Here is a 14,839-nt window from a genome sequence, read left to right as displayed (position 1 = left end):
TGGGTTGGAGGACCTTGCTCTAAAGTGTGAAGCTCCATCAATTTAACTCAGCCATAAAATCAGCTGACATTACACTTTTACTACGCTCTGCTCCAGCACCCCTCACTGGCCTCTCCGTGCTCTAGTCCTCACCACAGGGCCTTTGCACACGATGTTCCCGCAAACTTTCCCCTCTTGGGCTCCTGAGCCACCCCTCTCATCCCTTAGTTCTCGGCCTAAGATTCCTCTGTTACGTGCATTCACGGGAATGTATTCCTCTCCTTCAATGCACTCATCTCCGTGTGTTATTACCTAAGAATTAACGGAATTATATGCTGAATGCCTTTCACTGTATTAAAGTCTCAGCTGCAGATAGCAGGGAACTAGGCTGACTTTACTTACAACTGTATTCCCAGCACCTAGGACTGTGCCTGACCCAGTGCCTGGGGGTGCGGGGGAACTCCACAAATATTCAGAAGCAAAGGAAATTCATGCTAATCCTTCAAACGAAATGCACATAAGACATGCAACGGTTTCTATTTCCAAGACATCATTTATTTCAAAATCATTTCTAGCAGGAACCTGGCTGTTGGCAAAAAGTAAACTCCTAGATGCTTTAATTTATTCTTGAAGTTTTTGCTCATTGTTAAATACTTTGCAAATATGTGCTGGATACCAACACTATAATTTGAGCTTAATTACAATGATTTCAAGAGGAAAAAAAAAACAAAGTCAAGACCACAATTGACACGATGAGCCCTTGACCTCCGGAGAAGGGCAGATATCGCCCTGAGTCACCAGGGGAACATATGCTGAATGACAGGCTGATTTGTGATCAGGAAACCCGCTGTTCTCCCGGCCCTTCTCAAGCCCACTCAGACACCAGTGCTCCTTGATCACAGCCTTGGATGCAAGGAGGCTTAGAGGCACTGCAGCTGCCTAAGTGATTCCAGATTTGCAGGAGAGCTATTATTACTGAGCAATCTGTGCTCTTGGTATTTTGAAAACAACTGAAACATGTGCCCAGATGGAGGCGTCCTCAGCACGGAGAGTCTCTGTATCAGCACAGGGACAAAGACGGGACCTGCTGGGCTCCCACTGCCAAGCTTGCTACCTGTACCGGAACATATGGAAACCCCATTGAAGCGGGTTTATCTTGGAGTTTACAAATGATGCGATGACCTCCAAACCACCTTTCCGGATTCTGCCATCCTCCCAGAGCAAGGTGCTCTGAGGTTCAAGTTAGGCCCAGACATCAGTCAACACAGAGTCCTGCTCCCTGGGAATTTCTTTAGTCTCAGAGCCACAAAATTTAAGCTTTCTCCCCTCCTCCCAAGCCCAGTGCTGGCTTACATACAGTCACGAATGGTTCAGATGCAGACAGGTTCTGAGAAATGATAGTTAGATAACTTCATCACTGTGCAAACATCACACAGGGCACTTACACACCTAGACGGTGCAGCCTGCTACACACCTGAGCTCCACTGCACAGCCTCCTGCTCCAGACTGCACACCTGTACAGCGCGCACAATACCGCAGGCAATTGTAACACAATGGTGTTTGTGTATCTACACATTTCTAAGCATCAAAAAGACACAGGCAAAACAGTTTTATAATCTTACAGGACCACCGTCATCTTGGCGGTCTGTAATTGATACGAACGTGGCTGTGCTACACACGACTATACTGTAAGCAACACCTTTTAACTAATTTTATTATGTGCTGTCTAATGCTACGGCCAGCAATGCCTGTGCAACTGACATGAAAAGTTCAAAGGCTTTATCTCATTTCAATTTTTGCTTAGTTATGCCCTGATGGGAGCACTGCAATGCCAATTACCATAAATCCGCAGACATCAGGTTGTTGCTGGAGCAAATCTGAAGGCAATGGAACGCTCCCTTCCGTGATGTCAGGAATGTGGAGGATTATTCTAATAATAGCACACTATTAGCTCAGGATAAAAGGCCGAAGGGTTCCATTGACATCCATTAAGGAGTCCTAATTGGAGCCTGAGTAACTGCTCCTTAGTGGGAAATGGAGGCGGGAACTGCGGGGAATCAGGCGAACTTCTCACTCAGTGCCTGAGGGGATGGCAGGAACTTTAAAATCTGACGGCGGCGCCTTTCGTGGGCTGAGTAGAATAAAGCTCGCTGCACTGATTTGTTCCTTTTCTTTTCCTTAGAATAGACACTGGAGTGGGTGGAGGGGGAAACGTGGTTTTGTAGGACTCTAAAAAGGTGGAGGGACTTTGGTTAACTCTCTTTTCGTGCTCCAGAATGAGACCCGCCTGAGAGGAGGGACCCCTGCGGAATCCCGCCCAGACCGCCCGAGGGTCTCCCCAGCACATGGAGCGGGGGCTGGAGGGGACGCCCGCAGGACTCGGGAGCCTCGACATGGTGGGGCGGGTGGGGCGGGGTGCTCGGGGCTCGCGGGGGTCAGCGGCCCGGACACCCCCGCACCCCGGGCGCAGCGGCGGAGGACCAAGGGCCGCGCTCCCCTCCCCAGGGCCCCGAGTCCAGCAGGGACCCCCGTCCGCTCCGGACAGCCGATCCCCGCGACCGCCGAGAGCCAAGCGGAGCAACCCCGGGAGGAGGCCCCGCCCTGGCCCCGCGCGCTTGGCTTCGGCTTCAGCTCCGGCTTCTGCTCCGGCTCGGGCGGCGGGACCCTCCGCGGGGGCGGTGACTGCGGGCGCGGCGCGGGCCGCTCATTGTCTTCCGGCCGGGGTTGCCGCGTCCCGTGGGAGGGCCTGGGGAGACCCTGCGAGGAGGCCCCCAGCCCCCCACGCGGCCTCCCGGAGGCGGAGCAGAGACCACCCACCGCCGCCCACCCCGCCGCGGGCAGCGCCGCCCCCTCCTCTCCCGGTTCCCCTCCCCTCCCCTCCGCTCCCCTCCCTCCCCTGCCGGCCTCCCCTCCCCTCCCCTCCCGCCTCTCCCCTGACGGCCTCCCCTTTTCTCCCCTCCCGCCTACTGCCGCCCTCGCCGACCACCCCCCACCCGCCGCCCCCTCCGACCCGCGCCTCGGGCTGCTTCCCGCTCCGCCCGCCAGGCCCCGCCGCTGCCTCCCCGGGGTCTGCCCTACCTCGCCGCGGCTCCTCTTCAGCCCCCGGGCCCGGGACGCGCAGCCTGGCGGGTGGGCTCCGGCGCATGCGCGCGGCCTCTTCCCGGCACCTGTGGGAGCCGCGGCCCGGCCTCTCCGAGCACCTGCGAGTGCGAGCTGCTCCTCCGACCCGCAGCGGGGCGTGGGCGGCAGAAGGGGCGGCAGAAGGGGCGGCAGAGGGGGCGGCGGACTGGCCTCTCCGCCTCTCCAGGCCGCGCGGAGCCAGCGCTCCAGCTCCAGGCTGCGAGGGGCGCGCGCGGGGCGCGGGGAGGGGGGCGGGCGCGTGCACACGGGGCGTTCTCGGGCGCGCGCCGCCTGGCCGGGTCTGCGGAGGGGCTGCGGGTCCCCCCGGGCTTCCCAGCCTCGCGCCCGCCCGCCAGGCGCTTCACCCCCTCTAGGACCGCGGCCCACGCCCCCACCCGAACCCGAGCCTGAGCCCACGCGCGAGGGCCGCTTCCTGCGAGGAGGCGGGGACAGGTGTCCGCGGGCGCAAACAGCGGAGTTTCGTGCGCCTATTTTTTGGTAAAAGTAGAGGCGATGCGTTGTTGACATATTTAGAGGTTAAAAACCTACTGCTAAATTCTCAACAGATTCCAGAATTTTTTAAAGTTCACAACACAAGAGTGGACGAAATGTCGGAGCTTTTTCTCATATCCAGAAATGTGGCCTCTGCCTCCCACCCGGGCCCTGCGGTGCAAACGGGTTCAGGGCGGCGAGGACTGAGCCAGGAGCGCAGAGTTCCAGCTGCTCCCAGGCTGGGTTCTAATTAACACTGGACCCCTGCTGGTAAATGCTATTTTTAATGGCTTTGTGCAAATTAATGACGATGAGATTTCCATAAGTACCGAGAGCCGGAGCCTTTACTTTCTCTTTTTTTATTCTTTTTGCTTTTGACACTCTTTGCCAGTTCCATGCTGTATACACATAATGAGCCGTTAGGACTCCAGCACCAAAGCTAACGCCCCGGGAACGTCTTTAAAACCTTTTCACTCAGTTGCCAGGACGAGTAGTACCTGCTGTCAGTACTTGAATTACAGGAGGCTGAAACTAAGCGAGCTACCGGGATTTTTTGAAAATTGAAAACTTCCGTTAACTATAGCAGAAACAGACCCTTTTGGTGGGGGCTAAAATAATTCCCATGCTGCTTCGTTTTTATTTTGTTCAATTTACTCCAAAAATGTTCCAAACTCTACTGTGATCTTCTTAGTGCATCTCTACTTCCTTTTGGCTGCAGAATAATACTTCTTTTTCTCTTCCTTTTGTTTTTTTTTAGAGATGGGGTCTCACTGTGTTGCCCAGGCTGGAATGCAGTGGTGCAATCTCGGCTCACTGCGACCTCTGCGTCCTGGGTTCAAGCAATTCTCCTGCCTCAGCCTCCCAAGTAGCTGTGACTACAGGCATGCACCACCACACCCAGCTAAATTTTGTATTTTTAGTAGAGACAGGGTTTCACTCTACATTGGCCAGGCTGGTCTTGATCTCCTGACCTCAAGTGATCCACCTGTCTTGGCCTCCCAAAGTGCTGGGATTACAGGCATGAGCCACCGCGCCTGGCCTAACTACCCCCATTCTTTTCCAGAGAAACGTGAACAGGCCAAAGCCTCACCCGGCTATAATGCCACCCTGGGGTTGGGCCCCCAAAGGCCCGGGAAGTCACCTAAGACACGGTGTTCTGAACATGCAAGCCCCACAGCATCTTGTCTACCATCCTGCCAGCGTCCGGAGACCTGGGAATAGGTCATACCCCCCACTGCATTTTACAAGCTTGGCATACATTAGGTTCTCAATAAATACTGAATTAATGAAAAAATTGCTGAAGTAGCTTAAAACATCCATCCAAACCCCACACCATCTAGTAGATACGTAGTCTGTGGGGAGTCCGATATTTTTCTTACTTTAGATATTTATTTTGGAAATGGACTGTAGGCCCAACATGGTCAATGAAACTTGCAGAGGAACATTTCATGCCTTTAATTAGTTCTTCGTAACTACAGGGACCTCTAAAGTTCCTGAAATTGAACTGGGTTGTAATACTGTCAAGAAGAAGGAGGACCTATCTTAAATCTATTTCAAGGGTAATACTATTTTAGTATGTAGATTTTCCCCTGCTCAGGGACAGCCTGATCATGCATGGTAGACTCGAAGCATGCAAATATTTCAACATGCAAAACCGCCCTAAAAATATAAGCGAAGCTTATGGAGTTGTCCAGGGTACAGTGGTTTATTGGCCCCTGAATGCTGGACTCCATCAAACTGGGTTCCAGGCTGGGAGGTCTCTGAACCCAATTTGTAGACAGCCCGCTTTGGAGTTCAACTGATGGGACCTTAGACACCGGCCTCACCCTCTGCAAGTCTTGTGATTTGGAGCCAGATCCTTGGCCTCTCTGTGCTCCAGGGAGACACCATTGCACCTACCTGAGAGGACTGAAGGAGACGATCCGTGCAACTCACTCAGGATCCTCGATCTTAAGCCAACGGACGGACTCACATTTGTCACCTTTGATTCTGTCGCCTCCTGCGCGATGACTTAGCAAACACTTCTTACTCTCCAGCTCTGCTTCTTACTCTCCAGCTCTGCTGCCCTGTTCTGGTGCTGACACCAGACAACAGATAATTTCCCAAATGCTTGTATTAGCCCTTAGGAGTTCATGTGTTCCTCCCCCAACCAATAAAGCTGTTAAATCCCAATAACTGTCAGGAATGGAGCCAATTGCCATAAAGTACTTCCAGCTTCTTGGCATGAAAAAATAATTAGAATATATGTGTTGGCTTTGAAACAACACTCACTGGTTCATTAAAAAATTCTGTGCATATTGTACAAAAGCAGTCTTGGCCTTGGCACTCCCTTAGATGAACCTTACCCGGCACTGGCACTCCCTTAGATGAACCTTACCTGGCCCTGGCACTCCCTTAGGTGAACCTTACCCAGCCATGGCACTCCCTTAGGTGAACCTTACCAGGCCCTGGGGCTCCCTTAGATGAACCTTACCCACCTCAGTGCTACCTCAGCTCTGATGAACTGTGTGCAATTGCGTTTTTCTCGCAAGCTGTTTCTTAAATACTGTGAAGCTCTTTCTTTATGTCAGTCTCTCCACATATGTTACCAGCCAGTGCCTGAGACCCTCATATTAAGGAAACAGTGTGCTCCTAAGTCCTCCAAAATATTGTCCACTATTGACTATCAGTAGCATACATGTATTGGCCACGTGCTAAGCATGGCATTCCCCAAATTTTATTTTATTTTTTTGAGACAGAGTTTCGCTCTTGTTGCCCAGTGTGAAGTGGAATGGCGCGATCTCAGCTTACTACAACCTCCGCCTTCTGGGTTCAAGTGATTCTCCTGCCTCAGACTCCTGAGTAGCTGGGATTACAGGTGTGTGCCACCATGCCTGGCTAATTTTTTTTTATTTTTAATAGAGATGGGGTTTCACCACATTGGTCAGTCTGGTCTCAAACTCCTGACCTCAGGTGATCCACCCACCTCGGCCTCCCAAAGTGCTGGGATTGCAGGCGTGAGCCACCGTGCCAGGACCCCAAATTTTAAATTACAGACAGTCCCAGGTTTAAGATGATACCCTAATTATCCTGATTCGAATAGGGAAACGGAGGCCATGCTTTTTAGCTTTGTACCCCTGGGCCCAGCACTGTGAGGGCATGAAGCCAAGCTCGGTAATTGTTGAGTAAATGAAGGAGTGAGGCCTGTTGAGCCCAAATGCCCATTGCTGATCATCCCTGACAGGCTCTCCCAGGGGCTGCGGGGGCCTGGGCACTTGGTTGCCTTAAGCAGACTGCAGGTTACCCTCAGGCAACAAGCTCTGCAAGTGAATTAACGCTGCTGTCCCCAAATGGCCAGTATGTTTATTAGTGGGAATCCTAGTAACCATTTTTCAGAAAAATAAAGGAAATAAGATGGCAACCATTACTTTAAAATAGTTTCAAGGTATATATTAATAATGTTAGAGCAAGTTAGCTGCAATTTAAAATATTTTCAGGGTTGGGGACAGTGACTCACATCTGTGGTCCCAGCACTTTGGGAGGCTGGGGCGGGCAGATTGCTTGAGCCCAGGAGTTGAAGACCAGCCTGGGCAACACGGCGAAACGCTGTCTCCACAAAAATACAAAAAATTAGCCGGGCGTGCTGGCGTGCACCTGTAGTCCCAGCTACTCAGGAGGCCGAAGTGAGAGGATTGCTTGAGCCTGGGAGGTCGAGGCTGCTCCAAGCCATGATTGCGCCACTGCACTCCAGCCTGAGCAACACAGTGAGACCCTGTCTCAAATATATATATTTATTTATTTTAAATATAAATTTTATATTTTATATTTTTATATTTTATATTATTATATATATAATATTGTATAATTTAATTAATATATAATATATAACATATATTTTATATATATTTATATTTTTATATTATTCATTTATATTTATATATCAAATATAAATTTTATATTATACATTTTTATATATTATATATTTATATATAATACATATTTTATAAAAATATCTATTTTATAAAAATATATATTATATTTATAATATATAATATATATAAATATAAAATATATATTATAAATATAATATATAATATATATTTTAAATATAAAATATATATAGTTTGAATATGAACTATATATTATATATAGTTTGAATATGAACTATATATTATATATAGTTTGAATATGAACTATATATAATATATAGTTTGAATATAAACTATATATTATATATGGTTTGAATATAAACTATATATTATATATGGTTTGAATATAAACTATATATTATATATGGTTTGAATATAATATATAGTTTAAATATATATAATATATAATATATATTATATATAGTTTAAATATATATAATATATAATATATATTATATATAGTTTAAATATATATAATATATAATATATATTATATATAGTTTAAATATATATAATATATAATATATATTATATATAGTTTAAATATATATAATATATAATATATATTATATATAGTTTAAATATATATAATATATAATATATATTATATATAGTTTAAATATAAACTATATATTATATATAGTTTAAATATAACTATATATAATATATAGTTTAAATAAACTATATATTATATATACTATACAAAATATATAGTTTATATATATACTATACAAAATATATAGTTTATATATAAACTATATAAAATATATAGTTTGACTATAAACTATATAAAATATATAGTTTGACTATAAACTATATAAAATATATAGTTTGACTATAAACTATATAAAATATATAGTAGTTTAAATATAAACTATATAAAATATTTTTTCAAGGTATCTTTTAATAATGTTAGAACAAGTTATCTACAATTTCCACATAAATATTCATGATATATCTATATGTGGTATATCTACGGCTCCAAAAATAACAGGTTAGGTAGTGACTGTTTCCATTTCTCAGTCGAGGAAACTTAACATTCAAAGAGGTCCGGGTAACTCATTCAAGGGCACGCCTTTTCCATGAGGCGGAGCTGGGGCTCAGATCCTAACTCAGGGCCCTTGTTCACAGCAGTCGCCAAGAAGAACTGCTCTCCAGAGCTGTGAGCAGGTCCGTGCTACAGGATGTGCTTCATACACCAGGAATCTGTATGCTAAAAATAACTAAAACTGGCATCCCAGCACATCTTACAGCTTAATTTCACCACATGGATTTCCATCCCAATCCTGAAACTATTTCGTGCTGTGAGTTGAAAGTTATCCTTAGAGTTTAAATGTCCCAGTGTGCATGCCTCTTGAACTTGTCTGGGTCGCCCGAGATGGCAGGAACCCCAAGTTCAAGGTCAGCGGCAGGGGGTGGCCTGTGGCTGATACAGCCCAGGAACTGGGATGCGGCCAGAGTTGGCCATCCTGCCAGCAAGGCAGGACCTCCGCAAGGGTGTGTCCTGTTGTCACATAAATCGGTTCTAAACCATGCTGCTATCGCTAGAAAAGAGTATTATCCGTAGCTTTGATGCTGTGCAAGGCTCAACAAGACAAAAACCCAAGTAAAAGTGTATCTGTGATGTTCCTGATCCCACTGCTGGTAATACAGTGACTGCAAACAAATTTCATTTTCAAGCTATTATTTACTTAGAATAGGTATAAGTAATACATTCTCAAACGTATAAATCCAATAGGACCATTTGCCAGATAACACATTATTGTGAGCCACAATTTAAAGATTGTTAAGGGTTGAATCGTGTCCTGAAGAACAAGATCTGTTGAAGTCCTAAGCCTCATCCCTCGGAATGTGACTGTATTTGGAAAGAGGCTCTTTTAGAGGTGATTGTGTTAGTGCGAGTTCATCAGGGCAAGCCCTCATCCAGTATGAGTGGAAGGAAGTGGAAATTCAGACACAGAGACACACACGGAAAGAAGATAGTGTGGGGGTGCCCAGGGAGGAGGGGGGTGCGGGTAGGCGGGGATTGCAGTGATGACCTGCCAGCAACAGAAAGTGGGGAGGGTTCCTGTCCACACTGGCAGCTGGAAGAGATGGGAAGCCTCCTCCCCAGATCCTTTGAGGGAGCGTGGCCCTGCTGACATCTTGATCGTGGGCGTCTGGCCTCCAGAGCTGCGGAGAATCCGCTTCTGTGGTTTTCAGCACCCCTTCCCCCGTTCCCCTGTGTGTGGTATTGTGTTACAGCAGTGCCAGGACACTCATCCCAGGGTTTTGTGTCTCTTCCATACAGGCAGGGCTTTCCACGCTATTGGGAGTGACATGTCAGTTTATGATTTTAAAGTTTTCAATCCATTATAGACAGACAGCATTTCAATTTACAATACAAATAAAAATTGTAAAAGACATACAGAATACAAAATCATTACCTTAGTGTTAGGTTAAACAGGCGCAAAATCACGCTGTCAAACTGGTGCACAACTTTCTAAACACTGGTTTTCGTTTTAGTACTAGTGGGGATGTTGGTCCTTCCTGGAGGGTTCATGGCCTGCAACCGTCACACTTTGAGCCGCATAGCTGAGGGTCACTGGGTGATGACTGAGCAATTGGCTGGTCCCGGAGAAACGCAATGCACATCCGTGCCCTGGCAAAGGCCTCACCATGCCAGGTGGGCGCAGCTGGAGTGGTTCCTAGACTCAGTTATTCCAAACAAAGTCTTCCGGCCGAATTAGGCAACACACTTGGGAAAAAGTAGTTTTGGGGTATAAATGTTTGAAAATGGCTCTAAACTATTTCCATCAATACAAGAGAACATCTAACTGCTCAGCCAAATAGACCTCGATGTCTTCTGAGCAGGCTGACAAATCTCTCCTTCCGGCTGCTGTCTGGGTTTAAAATGCTACGGTTTGCAGTGTGCCAGGAAATCACTTTAAAAAACACTAACAGTCAAACTTGGATGGCCTCTCGGTGTAACACCGAGGCCTTTCGGGATATGGGGATGCACGGGGTTGTGTACTTAGGAGGGTGCGGGACACTGATCAGCTGCAGAGCTTCTGCTCGGGCGCCCTGGGAGGAAGGTCAGCCGCCTGAGCAGCTGCATGGAGCTGGGCCACAGAGAGTGGTCAGCCTCGACCGTCCTCCCTGGCTGCCCTCCCCCAGTCAGCCTCGACCTTCCTCCCCGGCTGCCCCTCCCCCAGCTCCAAGGCTGTCTGTTCTGCAGCAGGAGGCGTGGGAAGTGAGGAGAGTGGGGGGCTGACCACAGAGCCTCTCCCAGCTCCACCTGGCTCTGTGGCCCCTGCAGCCCTGAAGCCCCCACACTGTCCTGAGAGCTCCTGTTCCTGGCATCCCAGGCAGGAGCCTGCAGGGAGCTCTGGGAGCTACAGAGGAGAGGACTTGGAGGAGACCTGGTCAGAGGGGGGTCGGCAGGACCTTCCTGCCCTGGGCGTTTCCTCAGAAGGCTCCGCCCTCTTTCTGGGCAGCCCCAGCTGCTCAGTAGTCCCCAGCTTCAGAGGGTTCTTTGCTGGAAAGGACCTACAATCCTCAAACTGCTTTGGCCTCTGCACCTTCCAGCAGGATCCTGCTGCGATCAGAACTCCTGTGTCCAAATTTTAACACACCAGAGAGTCTCCAGAGAAGTCACCTCCTGTACCGGGGTCCCACCAGACGGAGCTGAGACAGAAACGGGACTCTGGGCCCTGGCGAACCATAGACCAGGAGTGGCGGTGGGCAGTGTTGGGGGCACCTGTTGGAATGGACGGCTTTCAGGTAACTCTTGAACCAAAGCACATGCTGAGGAAGGTGAGTGGTGGCAGGAGGGCAGCTCTGTCTGGCCTGGAGGAGCCGCACCAGCTCCAATCCTCAGAGAGACCCTGGTGCCAAAGCTCGACTGAGTGCGTCCTGGGTGTCGTCTCTTTCTGTGGAAAGAAGTTATTTTTTTAATCTACAGGAATGTATCCGTTTTCCATGGCTGCTGTCACAAATCGACAGAAAATTCGTGGCTTCAACAACACAGATTTATCATCTGACAGTTCTGGGGCCAGAATTTTACCATCAGTCTCACAGGACAAATATCCCTGAACTGTAGCTCCCGTAATTCCCACGTCATGGGAGGGACCTGGTGGGAGGTGTTTGAATCATGGGGTGGGTCTTTCCCGTGCTGTTCTCAGTGATTAAATGAATAAGTTTCATGAGATCCAGTGGATTTATAAAGGGCAGTTTCCCTGCACATGCTTCTTGCCTGCTGCCGTGTAAGATGTGTCTTTGCTCCTCGTTCACCTTCTGCCATGATCGTGAGGCCTCCCCAGCCATGTGGAACTGTGAGTCCATTAAACCTCTTTCCTTTATAAATTACCCAGTCTTGGATAGTTATTCATAGCAGTATGAAAATGGACTAATATAATCTCTGTCTCTCTCTTTGTCTCTCTCTTTCTCTATCTCTTTGTCTATCTCTGTCTCTCTCTGGCTATGCCTGCCTCCCTCTTTTTCTCTGTGTCTCTATCTCTTTGTCTCTGTATCTCTCTCTTTGTCTCTCTCTCTTTGTCTCTGTCTCTCTGTCTCTCTGTGTCTCTGTTTCCCTCTCTTTGTCTCTCTGTCTCTATCTCTTTGTCTCTGTCTCTGTCTCTCTGTGTCTCTGTTTCCCTCTCTTTGTCTCTCTGTCTCTATCTCTTTGTCTCTGTCTCTGTCTCTCTGTCTCTCTGTGTCTCTGTTTCCCTCTCTGTGTCTCTCTTTCTCCTCGGCTTCCATTCTCACATCTCCTTCTCCGTCTCTGCCTCCTTCTTAAACAGACCCCTCTGATCACGCTGGGCCAGCCCAGAGAGTCCAGGGTCATCTTTTCATCTCAGGATCCTCGGCTCGGCCGCACCTGCAAAGTCCCTTTGCCACATAAGGCCACATATCCACTGTATCCAGGAATGAGGACGTGGACATCCATGAGGGGGCCGCTGCCCAGCCACAGGACGCCGCAAAGAGGGCTGGGTGTTAGGGAAGAAGCAGAACACCACAGATGGGACTTCATCTCGGGTCAGAGCCCAGCAGGCCCTGCTCCCCTGCAAGCTCCAATCGCTGCTCAGAGCCAACCTGCTGCAAGCAAGCAGTACATGTTTGTTGAAGAACTGCAACTATCTAAGTAAGGAGTGAGGAAATTATGGGATAATCGAAGCAATCGCGGCCCATAGGGATGCATGACTGAGACGGAGGTTGGGGGAAACTGTTATTACGTAAGAGCTCCTACCTACCGACCATGGGTGACACACAGACATCTTCCCATGCCTGATTCATTCACATCTCCCACCAGCTGCGTGAGGCAGCTCCTACTGGCTCTGTTTAAACAGATGTGAAGTAATTAGCCCAAGCAGCTCTAAGTCCAAGTTAATGTTTGGGTTTTGGGGCCTGTGTGCTTCATCCGTCATTTGTGTTTCTGAAAAGCGAGATGAATAAAAGTTCCAGAATGGCAAACATGATCTTCAGGCCTCAGGACAGCAGCATTGAGTGATTCCTGGTCACACAGGGATGCAGCCACGGGCAAGCCTGTCCCGGGAGCTCACAGCCCCGGTGGGCAACCGTGGACCCGCGGATCCCGCAGCCGTAGGCACGCCTGTCCTGGGATTCACAGCCTCCGTGGGCAACCATGGACCCACAGATCCCAGAACCTGGGTGAAGAATTCCCATCTAAAGCCTGCACCTCCTTCAGAAAATCAAGAGGGGTCTGTTGTAAACTTTGAATATGTGAAAAACCAAGCCCAAATTTACTGTTTGTGTGAGTCAGAGGTACATATGTTGAATTTGCTCAAAATAAGGTAAACTAAATTGTCTCCTACCACCAGAAATTGTTCTTTCTGTCTCAGCTGAGTATGGATCCAGATCCCTTTAGGCTATGAATGTACTGTTGGGTTTGGCTTAGAGATGAATGAATGGAAGAGTGTTCATATATAGGCTGATTGGCACTGCTAACTCCTGCTAGCCTGTGTGAGAATTCCATTTCATGACCTAAAGAAGAAACTTTTAAAAATTCAAAATAGACTAACAGTGCTGAAATGAGACAGGCAGTGAGAACAGGGGGGACGTTAGAGACCAGAGCAGGACCCCACATGCTGGCAACAAAAGGGAAACCAAGCCATTGATTTTTGATTGGGTGGAAGATGGTGAAGATGAATCGTCCCTTACTTAACCGACTGACCAGGGTCTTCCAGCCTCTGTGCCGTCGGCGTCTGGAGCTGTTCGGGCACTGCAGGATGCGTGGGGCATCTGTGGTCTCTGCACATGGAAGCCTGGCGCCCACCCTTCCCCCAATCTCTCCCTGTATTGACCACCAAGGTATCTCCCAAAATTGCCAAATGTATCCTAGTGGGTGGGGGAAGGTGGAAATTACTCCTGGGTGAGACCCACTGAACTGGAGATGGAATGGGACTCTTGTATGTTAGCACCAAAAAAGCAATTTGTTTTCATGAGCAGAAGAAAATAAATGCAAGCCCCTCATTGCTAACAAGAGCAGCCCCCATTTTACTTTCTCTCCACTTTGCTTCTTGAGCCTGTGCCTCGCACCCACAATCCAAGGGGTTGGACTCTGGACAAGCCTGTGGGTGTCGAGGGGAAAGGTGCCTTCTGGGTCACCCTGATTCTTGCACCATGGCATTTGAGGCTGCCTCCAGCACTGTATCCAAAGACCCTGTCCCAGAGGCCCAGCAGGGCAGGATGGAGACTGCGGGCCAATGGCACACACAGGTGCCTCCTCCGCATCGCAGGCCTGCCCTACCCCAGCCCCCTCTACACACCCCCACCTCCACCACAGAGCTCTAGGCTTTTGCCATTGATGCTCAAGCATCATTCTAGAAGCCTGCAAAACGGCCCTGGCTCTTCTTTATTCTTGGAAAAGGCGGTTCTGCCACACTTGGCTGTGTGCCATCTACACAGGGCACCCGCTTAGAACCAGAATGTCCAGAACCCTCTGGATCTCAGAGGCCGCCGGCACTTTGGGACTGGAGGGCAGCTTTCCAGCCAGCAAGCCGGGCTTTGTCACCACCGTTTACAATACGCAGGAGGGAAGAGCCCCCGGATGGCACCAGGGCACGGATTCCTGTGGGCAGCTTTTGTTTGGTTTCTGCTTCTAGCCCTTTTGTTTGTTTGCTGCGTGTCCGGGCCGGGCTCCAGGCCGTGCGGTTATCGGCCCTGGCTGAGCCTACAGCTTTCCAGGGCCTGTCTCACCGCCCCTTTACTCTGTCATCCCAACCCCGTCATCCTGACTCGGGTCAATTCTGGTAATGAGGGCGGCCACGTGCCACAGAGCCAGGCTGCTCCACCCAGCAGGAGAGCAGCTCCTACCGCCCCTGGCCAAGTAGCCTGTGGTG

At 48.7% G+C, this 14,839-nt stretch overlaps 1 protein-coding gene across 5 annotated transcripts in view; it reads right to left on the bottom strand.

Moving 5' to 3' along the window:
- Window positions 1-3,374, bottom strand: part of KBTBD11 (kelch repeat and BTB domain containing 11) — a 31,157-nt gene extending 27,783 nt beyond the window's left edge. For 3 of the 5 annotated variants that reach the window (XM_063668500.1, XM_063668499.1, XM_054499120.2), the window contains exon 1: window positions 3,058-3,374. The gene's annotated coding sequence lies outside the window, so the exon portion shown is untranslated. Of the gene's footprint in view, window positions 1-546; window positions 1,094-1,453; window positions 1,558-1,818; window positions 2,209-3,057 lie in introns of those variants that run through there. The other 2 variants (XR_010127141.1, XR_008504208.2) reach the window with 2 other exon arrangements.
- Between the last annotated feature and the right edge of the window lie 11,465 nt (window positions 3,375-14,839).

The sequence above is a fragment of the Pongo pygmaeus genome, chromosome 7 (assembly GCF_028885625.2).
Source record: "Pongo pygmaeus isolate AG05252 chromosome 7, NHGRI_mPonPyg2-v2.0_pri, whole genome shotgun sequence".
NCBI lineage: Eukaryota > Metazoa > Chordata > Mammalia > Primates > Hominidae > Pongo > Pongo pygmaeus.
Note: the sequence above shows the minus strand (reverse complement) of the source record. Positions and strands in the feature narration are given on the sequence as shown.